The 17,454-nt window shown below is 43.5% G+C and overlaps 1 protein-coding gene across 1 annotated transcript in view; it reads left to right on the plus strand.

The window, feature by feature from the left end:
- negr1 (neuronal growth regulator 1) overlaps positions 1–17,454 on the plus strand; it is a gene marked incomplete at both ends in the record, with an annotated part of 419,156 nt that overhangs the window by 167,630 nt on the left and 234,072 nt on the right. The gene's annotated exons all lie outside the window — the stretch shown is intronic.

Here is a 17,454-nt window from a genome sequence, read left to right on the forward strand (position 1 = left end):
ACCCTACGTCTAAATCTTTGCATTTAAAAAAGTAAAAGGTTTAAGCCTATATCCACTGGCTCTGATAGTATCTAACTATAACGTGCGATTTGACTGATGGGTTGGGGCTCATCTAGCCCAGGAAGTATGTTAATCATCTCTCTTATGCAGTACTGGCCCATTTACAGTCTACTCTGACCACCATCTAAGGGGAATGTTGGGGGTTGGGGGCGGGTGCAAGATTGATATCAGGCCCCAACCCGTGGCTCCCCACACACTGCATGACTACACACTTCCTCTGGAAGCCATCTTCTCCACCACCCCCCACCCACTCTCTCTGTTAATTAAGATTGCATGCGTGATAAAGTATTAAGTATGCACAGCGCCTTTCATCTAAGAATATCTTGTCACATTGAAGGAAGAGACAGAGTCAGGCATTCCTCCGCCCACACATGGCTTCTGCTACAGCAAAGTTTTGTCACTCAAAAATATACCCAGGCTCAGTAGAACACGTTGAACTCTCGCCAACGTGGAGGATGATTGGATTGTGTTACTGGGCTAAACAAAGGCCCACTTGGAGTTGAAACGTCATCTATTTGTATGTAATTAAATGAAGGATGTGTTGGAGTGTAATGTTGCCCGTCCTACGCTCTCTTCATTTCTAGGACCTGAAAGTGTGAGTTATTATATCCTCATGACGTGTCTCAGGTTGAGATGTCAGTGATACCGAAGACCGATTATATTTATAGATACTTGTCTTCACTAGCCAGGGTTTAGCCGTGCTGTGGCCTGTCTGTCACACAGTAAGCATCTCCATTGTCTTTATAACCTGGCCAAAGCTGGCTGAGACTGTTATAGCATCATGGTTTAGCTTGTGCACCACAGTTGGTGGTGTGAATTTTGAAGTTTACAAGAAATGCAATGGAGACACAAACTCAACCATACCATACCATGCTATACCATGGCTAGCCCCAGTCAAGATGAGCATAGCTAATGGAGATACAAAGCCAACCATACCATGCCATGCTAGACCATGGTTAGCCCCAGTCAAGATGACCATAGCTAATGGAGATTAAGGCATTAAATGGCAAAAATGGTCCACTTTTATCCAAAGCCCTTTACAATTGTGTTCCTCACATTCACACATTCACACATTGATGGCAGAGGCGACCATGCAAGGTGCCAACCTGCTCATCAGGAGTAATTAGGGGTTATGTGTCTTGCTCAAGGACACTTCAACACACTGCCAGGAGGCGCAGGAATCAAACCGGGAACCTTCCGATCACCAGACAACATTCTACCTCCTGATTCACACTGTAAATAAATACATAACTCTGTGTCCAATGTACTTATTGAATAGTAATAAAGTACTATTTATAGTATGTAACACCACATGTGTGTAAGAGTTCAATGAATGAATGTTTCCACAGCATCATGAGGGGACATGGTTACAATTTGCCCACATTTCCATTCAATTTGGATTTAACACTCCATTAGTACAACCCCCACAGTACAGTCTCAGTCCAGTAGTCTTAACTCATTGATTGTTGAGTAGGTCTTTTTTAGCTACACCTAATCTTAAAATGGATGGATATCGACTGTCTTGTATTGACTAGGCTATACTTAGCATGCATGGCTTAGCATTTCTCAAAAGATCAGCCACCCAAGAAATGAGCCCCAGCGACAACACATTTCAAATGCATTTTAAGAAATTGCTGCATGTTATAAAATACATTTCTTTAACACATTGATTGCCAAAAACTTAGATCTACGGTTATGTCGCCCGACCGTTGAGTGCCGGAAACGTAGATCTACGTTTCTGTCACAGTATTTATTTTATTCGTTATTGCCATTCATAATTCAGCGGGGCACCTTGTGCATACTGTTCTGAGTGTGTCTTATACCGCCCTCTAACGCCTTTCGGCATTATTGCATCCCGTTAGAAGCGGGTTTGTTTATTTCCCCTACCGAGCTGCGGCGTGGGGGCGGGTCCTAAACACTCCGGCAAAACACACACTTGTAGGGATGGTTTGGACTACTGACCCCGCATGCCCGTTGAAGTGCAATGCCCAACAACGTTGGAGACAGGATCGCTGTGGATAACTGGAATGGCGATGAGATTATTGGATTCTCTTTTTTGCATTACTTCAGAGACCAGGTAAGGACACCATATATGAAAGCTTTATATTTATTTCTACAGCTATTGAAGCTATCTGTGTTTTATGTGTATGGCTGTTTGCCGTTGGGTTGCAGGAGGGGGGGGGGGGGTCTAAATCACATTGCATGCGTGCACGACGAAGGATAATAATGATGATCTATCGTTGATTTCAGGAAGATCCGATAATCAGGCAAAAAATTACAACGTGTTTATTGAATTACACAAAAACGCTGTTTTCGTGTCTTGTTCCTGGAACTGCTCAGAAGCGACCGGACTATGTTCATATTCAAAACGGTATAAAACGGAAATGTACGGATGAAAAAATAATCTGTTTTTGCACGTTGACCAGAAGCAGTTCACTGAGACTCGAGGGCGTTATTATACCCATAGCTATACTATAAAATATAGGTTTAGCTCTACAAACTACAACTACGTTTACATGGGTTTAATGGGCAGCGCGGAAGGGGTCACTTCCCGGAAGGGGCGTGGGACTCGATGTGTTAAAAGTCTCTATTCCTTTAAAGTCTCATTCCAAGGTTTTCTCAAAGGTTAGCAGGCATGTACATAGCATGCTAGTCGCCAACATTCCCACTGAGTTCCGATGCTGTGTTGTATCAAATTGAACATCATAATGCATAATACATAATACATAACACATAAAAAAAATCAAATCACTATAGCTTGCTAACTGCAGTCAAATGGGTATATTCCACTAGCATACTAGTGGCTAGTGTCACAAACCGGCCGCACGGCCTTGACAAAGACGGAGACACAGACAACCAAAGTCAATTAACTAATTATTTATTTAAGAATATAAAGAGATCACTAAATAACTTAAACTAACAGTGGCATGGGAAGTCATTAGTAGTGTGAAGTCATTAGTAAAGTGTATAGGTGCAGTGTTCAAAGGCAGCAAACTAAACTAACGGCGTTCCCATAAGGAGAGCCCCCAGCAACTGAGCTCCGAGACTATTTTAAAGGGAGCGCTGGAACACCGGGCCCAGGTGTTTCCCGTTCTGCTGATTAGCATTCCAGCCACGCCCACCTCCAGTACCTGTCAAAACAATCAGTCAGAATAGGCGGACAACAATAGGCAGACAGAGTGGAAGGGGGCATAACACTAGTTAGATAGCCACTTGGCTTCATTCAAATGCTTCTAGTCCTGACCTGCTGATAATACTGTAACATTATAAGTTGACATTAACAGTTTGCGACCCGCAAGAAACCTGGCAATGTGTCTGAAACACAACTCTGCAATATAGCCTTTATTTTCAGATATTAATATATTCAGATGGGCCTTTAAGTTTGCAATTAGTCAACGGCAATTATGACCGCAAGGCATACTGGGTATACAGGCCCCATGGGGGCATTTAGTCTCTCCCCCAACCATATGCAATGGCAGTATTGTGATTGGTCAGTCGTTGTGGCTACAATTCTGAATGGCTTGTTTCAACAGGGAGGGTTCTTGTCACTATGGAAAAACATGCACAACAGATCGCTAACGCTGTGGCGTCCTTGACGAAGACGGATAGGAGCACTTGGATTGGTCCCCGGGGCGCGGCTCACGTTGACACCCTATCTGCTCCCGGCTGCCCATGGGGGGGAAGGACAACGGGATGGGAAAAGTGCAGAGAGACATTTCATCTGCGATTCAGTGCATGTGTGTGTGTGTTCCTGTGGGTCACCCATCTCACGTGTGTGTGTGTTAAAACTGCATGACAAATAAAGACTTCTAGTCTAAATTAATCTCATGAATTTATGTCGTGGACTTTATGGATGCACTGAAACCGGTAGAGTTGAGCTGTTGGCAATTGTTAGTTTTACCTAGGATAGCAAGCATCTCAAAATAGTCAAGATATTAATCAAGTTTCAAGATTTTATTATCATTTAAAATAAATTACAGAATAGAGCGAGGAGGAAACTGTACATTAGGAGGGGGTTGATGGGTGGGACGGGGGTTGCCCTGGTATGTACAGTATGTGACAAATAAACCGCTTGATTCTTGATTCTTGGGTTTTTGTACATTTACAGGGGCCAGTTTCAAATGTCAGCCTCTCGTAGGTGCTCTTTGAGAGCGGGTTTGAATGTGGGTAGGGATTCACATTTTTTTCACATTTCGACTATGTATTATGTACATGGGTACCTTAGTGGTGTAGTGTATCTTGTAGACCAGGCCCATTGCAAGTTGCTGTAGTCTGTCGTCTACTCTAAGCCATCCTAGGTTGTCAAAATGGGCAGGGGTGAGGTGGGTTTTAGGAGTAAGGTCAATGTGAAGGAGGAAATGTCCACCCTACATTGTGGGGAGCGCTTTGAGTGTCTAGAAAAACGCTATATAAATGTAATGCATTATTATTATTAATTGCTGTGCCAAATGTGGCCAAAATCTGATGAACAGTGTGCGAGGAGACTTTGGACAAACAGACATACAGACATTAGTTCCTTTTAGTGTAAGATGAATACCATGTTATGACCTTACTGGAGGAAAATGTATCTACAATTTCATCTTTCGACTACCACACGGTAAGGGTGGCTTGATACTGATACCACAACATTGAGTACTGTATCTGCTGATATCGATACAAATTTGATATTTTTGTTAATTCAGATTTGCATGACATCTAATCTTTTAGAATAATCAAACAGCGGAATGCTACATGCATCATTATTATCTAAAATCAATTAAACCAACCCAAGCAAGACATTTTCATTAATTTTCAATATAACATAAACATAAAGAAGCAGCCAATAATGGGGCTTTAAAGTATCAAATAATGGCTGGATGAAGTAATATTTATATCTATAAATATTAATTATCATTGTGTAACCAGTGTTATGGCTTCTGTGGTTCCTTTCTCAAGCCTGAGCAGTTCAAGTGATTAGTCCCGCCACCATGACAGCCTAGTGTGATTGATACACTAGACCCATTCTACCATGCTCCCTTTCCTGCATGCACTGTTTACTGGACTAATCAAGGTTAAAATTGATCTATATTAGCTCCTGGGGTCGTTTTAGATGAAGAGCCACAAAAACACGGTCTATTTTTTTCTTGCAATCTAAAAAATAGTAGTAGTAGTGTCGTCATAGTGTAGTCATTATAGCTCTGTCTAACAGTTAGCTTTGTTAGATTATTAGCAAATAAGATAATGTGTTTAGTGACTCAATAGAACGCAACTCAGCTGACAGACAGGAGAGGGAGGGGGAGAGGCTGACTGGTCGCCAAAACCTTCAACCAATCAAACAATTCTGCTCACAGTTGTTGCTACATAGACTAATGCGATAAAAATCCTAAACCTTTGGCCAAATATGTCACGCTGAATCAAATCAATTCTGGGCACATTTTCCTCATCTCACTCATGTGCTGCCTGCCTGTACAGTATGGTGCAAACATGCCCATACAGAATATATTTATTCCAACCACAGAGAAGCGACCATATCAAGCGTTTACATGGATATTAGGCGCTAATATCTTCCTATTGGACGGATTATCAAAGGTTTGCACCACCCCTCTCAACCTGATTTTACATTCCTGCCGATCGGGCCAGTCTCTTCTGATTGAGATGGCTACATGATGATATTTTAATTTTGATCGGTGCTATTATTCCAATTATTAATGGAATATTACGGTCCATGTAAACACAGCTATTGTTCCAATTTGAAATGGGATTACAGCCTCATAAACAAATTTTTTAAATACAGCTTTCTACATTTTATTTACACAATAGCTCCTCATGGAGCCCTGTCTTCATTACAACACCCGGCCTCCTGGCAGATCAACTACTTGATGGGGTTAACATTTCTGAGTAATCCCATCTGTGATGGAACTGCTTTGGACATTAATATGGATCAATACGGATCCACAGTGAATACCCGAAGCCCACGACCCCTGGAATACATTTACATTTAGTCATTTAGCTGACGCTTTTATCCAAAGCGACTTACAAGTTCTGTACGACAAGTCATCAGGAAGGGCACAACTCTATCAGCTGAGTAACAATATTCATCAAAGTGTAGGTTAGTTTATTAGGACAAGTGCATGACAGTAAGGTTAGTTAGGGTTAGATTTGTATTTATATTTTTTTTTATAAAATTTTTATTTCAGATAATGGTTGAAGAAGTGCGTCTTTAGTCGACGGTGAAATATTGGACGGGTTTCGGCTGTTCTAACTGGGGTGGGTAGTTCATTCCACCATTGTGGGGCAAGGACTGAGAATAGGCGGCTTCTCCTTGATGACCCTCCCGGAGCTCGGATGGAGTAGGTCTGCGGCGGCCAGAAGATGCAGAGCGTAGGGGTCTTGAGGGTGTGTAGTTGGATACCATTGACCGGAGGTAGGCGGGAGGGGTTCCCTTTGCCGCACGGTATGCTAGGTCGAGGGCCTTGAAGCGGATTCGTGCAGCAATGGGGAGCCAGTGCAGGTCCCTAAGAAGTGGGGTGACATGGGCTGACTTCGGTAGGTTTGAGATCAGGCTGGCCGCTGCGTTCTGAATGAGTTGAAGAGGCTTGGTGGCAGTGGCCGGGAGGCCAGCGAGCAGTGTGTTGCAGTAGTCGAGGCGGGAGATGACTGTTGATTGGACGAGGAGTTGGGTGGCTTCTTTTGTCAGGAAGGGGCGTATCCTTCTGACGTTGCTCAGGAGGAATCTGCATGTTCTGGTTGTCGTTGCCATGTGAGCATAGAAGTTCAACTGGTCGGGGATGCGGTCACAGCTGCATTCTCGACTGTGATGGAAAGGTCGGTCAGGGGGGAGGATTTGGCCGGCAGGTGGAGCAATTCTGTTTTGCTTAGGTTCAGTTTGAGGTGGTTGGTCGTCATCCAGGCGGAGATGTCAGACAGACAGGCCGAGATCCGCTCAGAGACGTGGATATCTGAGGGAGGGAAGGAGAGGAAGAGTTGAGTATCGTCAGCATACCAATGATACGAGAAGCCATGATACGTGATAATGTTACCCAGTGATTTAGTGTAGAGGGAGTAGGGCTGGGCGATATGGCCAAAAACGTTATTGCGATAAAATTATAAAATTATTTTCATATAACTCAATATCGATAATTATCGTCGATATACTGTCTGTCAAGTTTAATTAACTTCTTATGCCCGGCGCCGATGGACGGGCTATTAATAGACTTGTTTTGCTGCTGCGAATGTCTCGAGTTGATGTCGTCATCAGTCCGCGCACGTTAGCAGTTAGCCGACAAGCGGCGGTGTATCCCATGACAAAGTACTAAATATGACCCTAAAATACTCTGTTCCGCCCCAATACATTGCAACGACGTCCACCGTATACCCCACACTACTATAACCATGGCATCAGAATTCACGCGACACACCCACTCGGCACGTAAACTATAAAATAGCGTCGTGCAAGCTAATTATCCTAGCCAGCCTTGTTTACAAAGTACTAAATATCACCCTAAAATACTCTGTTCCGCCCCAATACATTGCAACGACGTCCACCGTATACCCCACACTACTATAACCGTGGCATCAGAATTCACGCGACACACCCACTCGGCACGTAAACTATAAAATAGCGCCGTGCAAGCTAATTATCCTAGCCAGCCTTGTTTACAAAGTACTAAATATGACCCTAAAATACTCTGTTCCGCCCCAATACATTGCAACAACGTCCACCATATACCCCACACTACTATAACCGTGGCATCAGAATTCACGCGACACACCCACTCGGCACGTAAACTATAAAATAGCGCTGTGCAAGCTAATGATCCTAGCCAGCCTTGTTTACAAAGTACTAAATATGACCCTACAATACTCTGTTCCGCCCCAATACATTGCAACAACGTCCACCGTATACCCCACACTACTATAACCGTGGCATCAGAATTCACGCGACACACCCACTCGGCACGTAAACTATAAAATAGCGCCGTGCAAGCTAATGATCCTAGCCAGCCTTGTTTACTACCCAGAGGTGCAGCGCGGGTCTTCTTCGCTCACGGCCATCTCCTTCACTGATTGGTTGTTAGTGCATGTGCTCATATCCAAGCTTGGAAAATCGATATATCGAAACTTTGCGACCACGTTTCATGTTTATTTCGAGGAAATAATTTATCGCGATAGTTATCGTTATCGTTTTATCGCCCAGCCCTAAGAGGGAGAAGAGAAGGTGTCCTAGGACCGAGCCCTGGGGGACAGGGTCCCTCTCCATGACACTTGGTAGGAGCGGTCATTGAGGTATAATGTCAGCCATGTCAGCGCAGAGCCAGCCACTCCCATTCATGCGAGGGCCGCAAGGAGGATCTGATGGTTGACTGTGTCGAAGGCTGCAGATAGATCTAGGAGAATCAGGACAGGGGAGATGCCTTTCACTTTTGCTAAGTGAAGTGCCTCTGTGACCGCAATGAGGGCCGTTTCTGTGGAGTGGCCAGTCTGGAAGCCAGACTGATTAGGGTCTAGGAGGTCATTCTGTAAGAGATAAGCAGTACGTTGGTTGGATACAAGAAGATCTCAGTACAGAGTGATTTCAACACATACTGGACTGCTGCTTTTAAACAGGAGACAATGCCTTAATGGCTCACTTAACAAAGCAGTTGCTGCTGGTAAACAGGAAACAGTCCCTTAATGTGTCACTTAACTAAACAAAATGGCCGTTTTAAATACGCCCCTTTAATCAAGTCAGCTGGTTTTAAGATTTCACTAATAAACGTAAAATGGCTTACCCTATGTTTCAGTATAAAGCAATGTTTCTCAGTGAATGTGTCCTGTCCTTCCTCAAGAATATCTCAGTACAGAGTACAGAGGAATACACTCTCTTTGCTGAGCAAGTCCCTCTTTTTCCCTCTTGTGAGTGATGGAGAAAGAGATAGAGAGATAGATAGATATAGAGAGAGAGAGATAGAAATAAAAAGGCCACTCAGGGTTACATGTCCAGGTCCTCACGCACTCATCTCTTCGATGTCATGGGCAACGAGTATAATTATAGAATACATCATATTAAAAAGCCCAGCAGATTCCAATCTATACTTGATACAGTAAAATTCTGTCACTCTTGTTAATTGCTGTGGTCACATATGAAAAAGATAAAATATTCTCACAGACATGCAGATCAGGGAAAATGTATTCCAAGTCAACCACACTTTTCCCAACATGTTTAAAGACATCTCTCTTCATCTGCTGCAGAGACTGCCTACCGGGGTTAGGCTCTGTCAATGTTGTGAAGTTTAAAGGAACACACAATTGTTTTGGGAAATTTGCTTATTTATCATCTACCCTGGAAGTTAGACAAGCATATAACGGAACGCAGACCAATCTCAGTCACTCTTATTGTCTGGGACCAAATTCGGTCATGCCCCATTTTGCGTAACATCCAGTCTTTTTTTACCATCAGCGTTTGGGAATTTCATGTCGACAGGTAAATGAAGTGAAATTATACTTATTTTAGAATATATATATCAAATTTCATGAGTATTCATCTATATTTAGTCATCTAAAGACTATTAGATATGAACCTATGTACTAGTAAAAAGTGGGAATCTCTAGAATGTGTTTTGGGCGACGGTGTTTACGGAAGTGCGGGTAGCCTCTCAAGTTGACGATACACAACACTTTCTGTTGTCAGTAGATGGCAGCATTGGTTTAAAATTAAAAGGTGCAAATGTTATGACTACAACATGAATACAATTCCCAAGACCTTTAGCACAGGTCACATGCCTTTCTGTCTGGAGTTTGCATGTTCTCCCCGTGCTAACACAAGGGTCCCCCCCCCCCCCCCCCCCGATAAGAAAACATGCACAACAACAAGATCGCTAACGCTGTGGCGTCCTTGACGAAGACGGACAGGAGCACTTGGATTGGTCCCCTGGCGCGGCTCACGTTGCGCCTGTCTGCTCCCGGCTGCCCTTGGGGGGGAAGGACGACGGGATGGGTTAATCGCAGAGACAAATCGCATACATGCATCGCCTGCATGCCAATTAATGACCTCTGAGCAGGTCCTAAATTATTAAGGTCACTGGTCAGCACTAGATAGGAAAACGCGATCTGAACAGCGTTAAACTATTAATGCGACCTGCATATAGTGACCGAGAATGGCCACCTAATTATCTTAACAAAAGTGCATCATTAGCATTATGTTTGTTGTCTAAAGGGGAACATAAATGGTACAATTTAAGATTTTAATGTTATCCGCATATAAAGGACAAATAAAACATTGTTAATTTTGTAAGAAACCTCAATGAAAACGGCGCAGGGTAAGTTACATTCGCTATTGTTATGAAAATGTGATAGAATCCTATAAAAATATGGACGCATTTGGTCACTGTGACGTTACATACCCTTGTCCTCTCTGTGCATGCATTCGGCTTAGGGAACAGCCGCAACATTAGCCTAGCTTAGCGCCATCCACTGGAAGTAGGTGTGCCAGTGTAGCCTAGTTCCCAACAACAGTCACGAAATACACTCCAAATACAACTCCAAAACTTTCCTGTAAACACGTTGTGACCTGTGTATTTACCACGTGAAAAAAAAATATAATAATTAGACATTTTCGTTTTCAAAGCAGATATATACTCGGAACAACAAAAGCCCTGTTGTTTTTTGAAAGAATAAAGTTGGCGTGTTCCTTTAACTCATTGGATGTCACAGACTTGAGCATTGTTTGTTCCTACCATGCCAACGCTCTAAAAGATAGGAATAAGTGGCAGTGTTTGCAGGGCTATATATATATATATATATATATTCTATATTATAGCTATGTATGGATACAATACTATGACCCATTTGACATCAACTATCTATCGTTCAATATGTGAAAAATAATAAATTTGTTCATCAATATGTCCACGTGTTATACCGTGGCGAATATAAGTATAGTTTTAGAGTGATCCTGTCTAATCCCAGAAAACGACGATATGCAGCAAAGCGTGAATTTCACTAAAAGCATTGGCGTTTCTCACCTGGACACGCTACTATTTCCAAGTCAAATGTATACAATAGGTATTATGTTTCATCATGAATGCATGAAAGGGGGGGGGGGGGGGGGGGGGGTCGTTTTTTATGCTTTGATCGTCACCAACGGCATACGTTGTAGAGTAACGTTACACACACACGTTGCGATCGAGGTGAAATCATGGTTGGATCAAAGCAGGATTGATATAATTTGGTCCTTACCTTCACTAGGAGGTACCCCAAAAAGAATATTCCAATTGTCTGATCGCGAGTCCAAGTATTGATGTCCGTCGTGTCGCCAACATAATCCACCACAACAGATGGATCGGGGGCATTTAACGCTGCTCAATGCGATCGGGATAACCGCTCGACTCGCCTGACAAAGAAAACTGTGCCTGTAATGAATAGAAATATCGAATAAAAGAAATAACGATGAAAACCCGACTATACTCTGGTTTTCGGGGGTCTTGGCGCTCAACGCATGGCGATATAACCCGACTATCCTCGGGCTGGTGCTGATTGAGTTAAGTCTAATTTGCATCTCAGCTCACTGCCTTGCTTGGCACTTAATTACGGATAGATGGCACTCTGTTCCACCCTCCCTCCCCCATCCAATAATGGTATTGCATTGAGGTGGAGACATGATTTGAATAGTTCAATGGGAACTTCTCCACTTTTGAAAGTGAAGTATTCCAGGGAATTCCATGGAGTACTCCCCCAACCACGATCCACTTGTGATGATATCGGATGCCGCTGTTAAACGGACCATTTGCTATAATAACCGCTGTAAATCGAATGTGAGACGGCACCGGGGCGCAATATCGATATTCATCATCATCCATCGTCTGCCTGTGTTATTGTAGCGTGGGATTTCTTGATTTTGTGAATTACGACGCACACTTGTGTTGTCTAAACAAATGATAAAAGGCAAACACTGATTCAGATCTCTCACAAAAGGATACCTGCAATATTTATATCAGTTTCAGTTTGATGCTGAATCTCACACCCCATTATCATGCAGTCTCGGGATGAACATCGATTCTAGAATATTACAATTTCTCGTTAAATGACAGTGTAAAAAAAACCATTTGTTTATGCAAATATCGTTTTGTCTCAATTTTTTTTTTACTGGCACCTACAATGTGTAGTGTATTGAGAGGGGACCCTATTAACTGTTACACCACTGAACGGCATATTGGGTACAGCTTGCTAGCCAGGTACTGTAGCATAACAGTCTGTTAACAGCTGGGAGAACAGAAAGGAAAGATTAAGAAAGACAGACTGGATATGTTACATGGTAGATTAGATTAGATAAACTTTATTGTCATTACACAGTACAAGACAAGTGCAAGACAAGCGTCTAACCAGGATGTGACGATCAACAATTAGTTGCAATGGAACACAGTATTGCACCGTTTTGTACGTTTGCCATGTGGTTTCACTAAGTTCAGGCATTTATTCAGTGATCACGTTCAGAATGAATGCTTTTAGTTTACCTATCTAGCTGTTAGCAATCACATACAGTAGTTCCCAGTGACTATCGAACAGTAATTATACGAGTTTTGCCCATCCCTAATGCAGTACGACGTGATGAACATCGTTCTTCAGATTATCTCACGTGATTGTCCATACATACACAAATTGTGTGATACACACGATAACTAAAAAGTGGCGATATTATTTTGTGCCCCACGTCGATCGGACGTAGCGTGATATTTCTCTGACGTGGTCGATTTCCACCAAGGAGCACCTTGTGAGAAAACCCTCCGAGGTTTATTGTTACTCCTCTTCCTTCAATCTATTCCAGTCACTCCATCAGTCAGACAGTTGAATCAAGTGTATCTGTGCTGGGCTGGATGAAATAGCCTGTCTATCATGTCGCTCTCAGTACGAGAATGAAGCGCCGTTGTTTTTTCATGCATCACGGCCATCGCTGATGCTGTGAGGAAAAGTGTTCCTCCGTTTCTGCAGAACGACGTGTCTCGGAAGGAGCAGGTTTGACGTTATGGCCCCTGGCATTTTGTTTGAGACTAATCATTGTCACCTTGGTGTGTGTGTGTGTGTGTGTGTGTGTGTGTGTGTGTGTGTGTGTGTGTGTGTGTGTGGTGTGTGTGTGTGTGTGTGTGTGTGTGTGTGTGTGTGTGTGTGTGTGTGCGTGCGTGCGTGCGTGCATGCGTGCGTGCGTGTGTGTGTGTGTGTGTGTGTGTGGGTGCGTGTGTGTGTGTGTGTGCATACGTGCGTGTGTGTGTGTCATTTGTGTGTGTGTGTGTGTGTGTGTCATTTGTGTGTGTATTACTGCCTTACCTTGTGCCAGTAAATGTGTCTTCAACTGTGGGTGTGTGTGTGTGTGTCTATGTGTATTACTGTCTTCATTTGTCCCAGGATATATGTCTTCAACAGTGTGTGAATGTGTATGTGTGTGTGTGTGTTTCTGGGTCTATGCATGTGTGTGTGTGTGTGTGTGTGTGTGTGTGTGTGTGTGTGTGTGTGTGTGTGTGTGTGTGTGTGTGTGTGTGTGTGTGTGTGTGTGTGTGTGTGTGTGTGTGTGTGTGTGTGTGTGTGTGTGTGTGTGTGTGTGTGTGTGACTGTGTGTGTGTGTGTGACTGTGTGTGTGTGTGTGTGTGACTGTGTGTGTGTGTGTGTGTGTGTGTGACTGTGTGTGTGACTGTGTGTGTGTGTGACTGTGTGTGTGTGAATGTGTATGTGTGTGTGTGTTTCTGGGTCTATGCCTGTGTGTGTGTGTGTGTGTGTGTGTGTGTGTGTGTGTGTGTGTGTGTGTGTGTGTGTGTGTGTGTGTGTGTGTGTGTGACTGTGTGTGTGTGTGTGTGTGTGTGTGTGTGTGTGTGACTGTGTGTGTGTGACTGTGTGTGTGTGTGTGTGTGTGTGTGTGTGTGTGTGTGTGTGTGACTGTGTGTGTGACTGTGTGTGTGTGTGTGTGTGTGTGTGTGTGTGTGTGTGTGTGTGTGTGTGACTGTGTGTGTGACTGTGTGTGCGTGTGACTGTGTGTGTGCGTGTGCACAGTGCACGCATGTCTACGCTGGTCCCAGTGCCTTTCCGTGTGTCTATCTGCATGCATGTCCTCGTCATGGAGATGGCTGCTATTAGCCCTGCTTAATTCAATCAGGGGACGGCAAAGGTCAGCCCCTCTGCTCGCTCGTCTGTCCGCCCTATCAGGTGGGTGATCGAACGGTAAAAGGAACGGGGAACATACTAAACACCCCCCCCCCCCCCCCCCGCCGTGTATTTCAAACGAAGGTGATCGAATCGCTCTGTACAAACAAAGGAGCCTGCGCGTTAAGGACGTACGCCCCATACAGACAACAAAGACGCGGCTGACGCATTTAATCCATCCATCTGGCTCCGGGATCGCCGGATCTCTCCATCTCCCATTCCGTTTGATGGGAGAATCAAAAGGCCGGCCTCTCCCGGTGTGACCCCCCGGGAGCACACGTTTCAAATGTCTCCAGCAGCGCACGGTAAAACGCAGTGACCACGCCTTTCTCCTCATATTCAGAAGGATTCGCACACGCCGCGTTGTTGTGCTCATGGCCTCGGATGTTCCAGTAAGTGTGAAGATGAAAAACTCTTTATTGCAATGCCGGAAAACTGTGGAATCAAGATCATTTGTGGCAATACAGGCTACAGATTTACAGCCTCGACGATCCTCTGATGTCAGTGAATGGGAGACTGGCTTTTATGGGACTCGTACAAAGCTTGATTGCCCCGATGCATAATGAAACTCTGTGGTTTGCCCTTGTGTGTTAAAGTGAGCCTTTTGTTTTGACCGGTGAATGAGACAAGCGATATTAGGATCACTTGTGCGTGTATGTGTCCATGGACATGATATCTTCAGCATTTCTTAAACAATTTGACACACCATTGGAGAGGTTGACATTCAGACAACGAGATGCACTATTGATTTAAGAAAAAAAAGGTTCCTTCTTTCAAATTGGTCAAAGATGGATGACGCAGCACAAGGTCAAGCCACCAAGGTCTCTGACTGAGGGATGCTGGGTGCTGCTCGGTCTTCTCTTATATATATATATATATTATGACAGGAGGTGGAGTTTACAGGTCAGCCTGTGCTGTAGATCATATGTTGTAATATTACTGTGTACCATTCTACTCTTTATTATTATTATTATTATTAGTATGCTGCTAACGCTATCATTGCAAACCAGAACATGTTATTATAACCTGAATCATCCAGGATATTGTCACAGTGACTTATCTCATCATCTTTTTTTTTCCAATTCACACTCAGGCGAATCTGTACGTATGTGTGACATCACAGGATGGGGGCGAGACATAAACTCATCTTCCCTGCTTCTGCCTATTGGGAGACAGGGGTAAAACGGAGTAAGCTGTGGGCGAGCGCAAGGAATATCATATTTCAAAGCCCAATGTTGGTGGCGTGCCCCTTCAAACTGTTTGTCCTGGGAGGTGTAAGTCTCAGCAGATACCTTAAGCTCTTCTCTCTCTCTCTCTCTCTCTCTCTCTCTCTCTCTCTCTCTCTCTCTCTCTCTCTCTCTCTCTCTATCTCTCTATCTCTCTCTCTCTCTCTCTCGCTCTCTCTCTCTCTCTATATCTCTCTCTCTCTATCTCTCTCTCTCTCTATATCTCTCTCTATCTATCTCTCTATCTCTATCTCTCGATTGGTCCTCCTTGTTCCTTCTCTCTCTCTCTCTCTCTCTCTCTCTCTATCTCTCTCTCTATCTCTCTCTCTCTCTATCTCTCTATCTCTCTCTCTCTCTATCTCTCTATCTCTCTCTCTCTATCTCTCTATCTCTCTCTCGATTGGTCCTCCTTGTTCCTTCTCTGTCTCTCTCTCTCTGTCTGCCTCTCTCTGTGGCTCCAAGGGTGATAATCGGTACAGTGTTTGTAATGTGGTGCAACCTTTACCAGCAACAACAACAACAGGATCTCTATGAAACCGATTTACCAGACGGGGGGAGTGGGGGGAGGGGGGGCTTCTACTTAGCATTCCCAGATCCACACTCGCCTTAATTGGGCAGATAAAGATTGCAGGCGAGCTGGTCTCTTGGCTCTACAGCGCCCCCTGCTGCATACATCACACTGAACAAACACTCACTGACCGCCATGTAGCAGCAGGCATCCCTCTTCACCAGAGCACCTAAATACGATACAGGGCACTGAGGAGAAGGCATCGGAGGAGAGCATAACTTGAACGATATTCACTATTTAAGCCGCGATCGCTATGGGGTGTAACAATGCATCAATGCATCGCAATGCATCAATCCTAATGTCGAATCGCATCGGATCGAATCGTGGTCAAATGAAGAGATTTCCTGATGCATTGAATCATTGCCTGAAGAATCCTAATCAAATCGAATCGTTGTGGGGTCAAATATTTACACCCCTATTATGTAAGGGATAATGTATAGCTACGAGGTCATTGTCGCAAAATAATTGACCGACACTGCGTTCTAAACGCAGTGAAGGTCAATTATTTTGCGACAATGACCAAGTATAGCTATACATTATCCCGCTTATTACAGGGCTAACTTACTAACAATTAGTGATGCACGATATATCGGCCGCCGATATAATATCGGCCGATATGGCATTTTTTTTTACACATCAGTATCAAGATAGGGCCGATATGGGCCGATACAAAAAAAAATATATATATATTTTTTTTTATATATATTTTTTTCTTTTTACATGTTTTGGCCTTAAATAGTTTCAAAATATCTGTCATTTCTGAAAATAAGTTACAAAAGTAAAAAAAAAAAAATGCGTTTTGGAAAATAGCTCTTTATTTGATTATCATAAAAAAGTTTTTTCTATACAGAGAAATCGACACCGGTAAATATCGGTATCGGCCAGAACAGCAATATTAATATCGGTTATCGGTATCGGCCACAATTTTCACATCGGTGCATCACTACTAACAATATACGTAATTCATTTTACACCATCGACAAGACAAGATCAAATCAATGCAGACACAGTTGTTCTGTTGCTCCTCTGCCATCGGCAGGTGTGTGGACTTGATTGCACCTGATGTAGTGCAGCTGTGCATAATGGTAAAGCTTATCTTTCGTGATTGCGATCAAAATGCTTGATTGTGATTGGTCAATAGCGCTCTGTTGCCCCTAACAGCGGCCATTATTGCGCGTTGATTCTAGCAGCGGTGAATTATCGAGAAATAATTGACCGCTGCTAGGGGCAACAGAGCGCTATTAACCAATCACAATCAAGCATTTTGGCTAATGTTAAAACGCCATGTAATAATGACCTATAGTCTATTCATGCTGAGTGAATCAGTTCCCCCAGCGACATTTGTGTATAAAATTTTGTTGGTGGAATTAACTGATCGAAAAAATTGTACGAATCGAATCGTGGTCAAATGAAGATATTTCATGATGCATTGAATCGTTGCCTGAAGGATCGTAA

The sequence above is a fragment of the Notolepis coatsorum genome (genome assembly GCF_963971535.1).
Source record: "Notolepis coatsorum genome assembly, chromosome: 2".
In the NCBI taxonomy this organism is placed as follows: Eukaryota; Metazoa; Chordata; class Actinopteri; order Aulopiformes; family Paralepididae; genus Notolepis; species Notolepis coatsorum.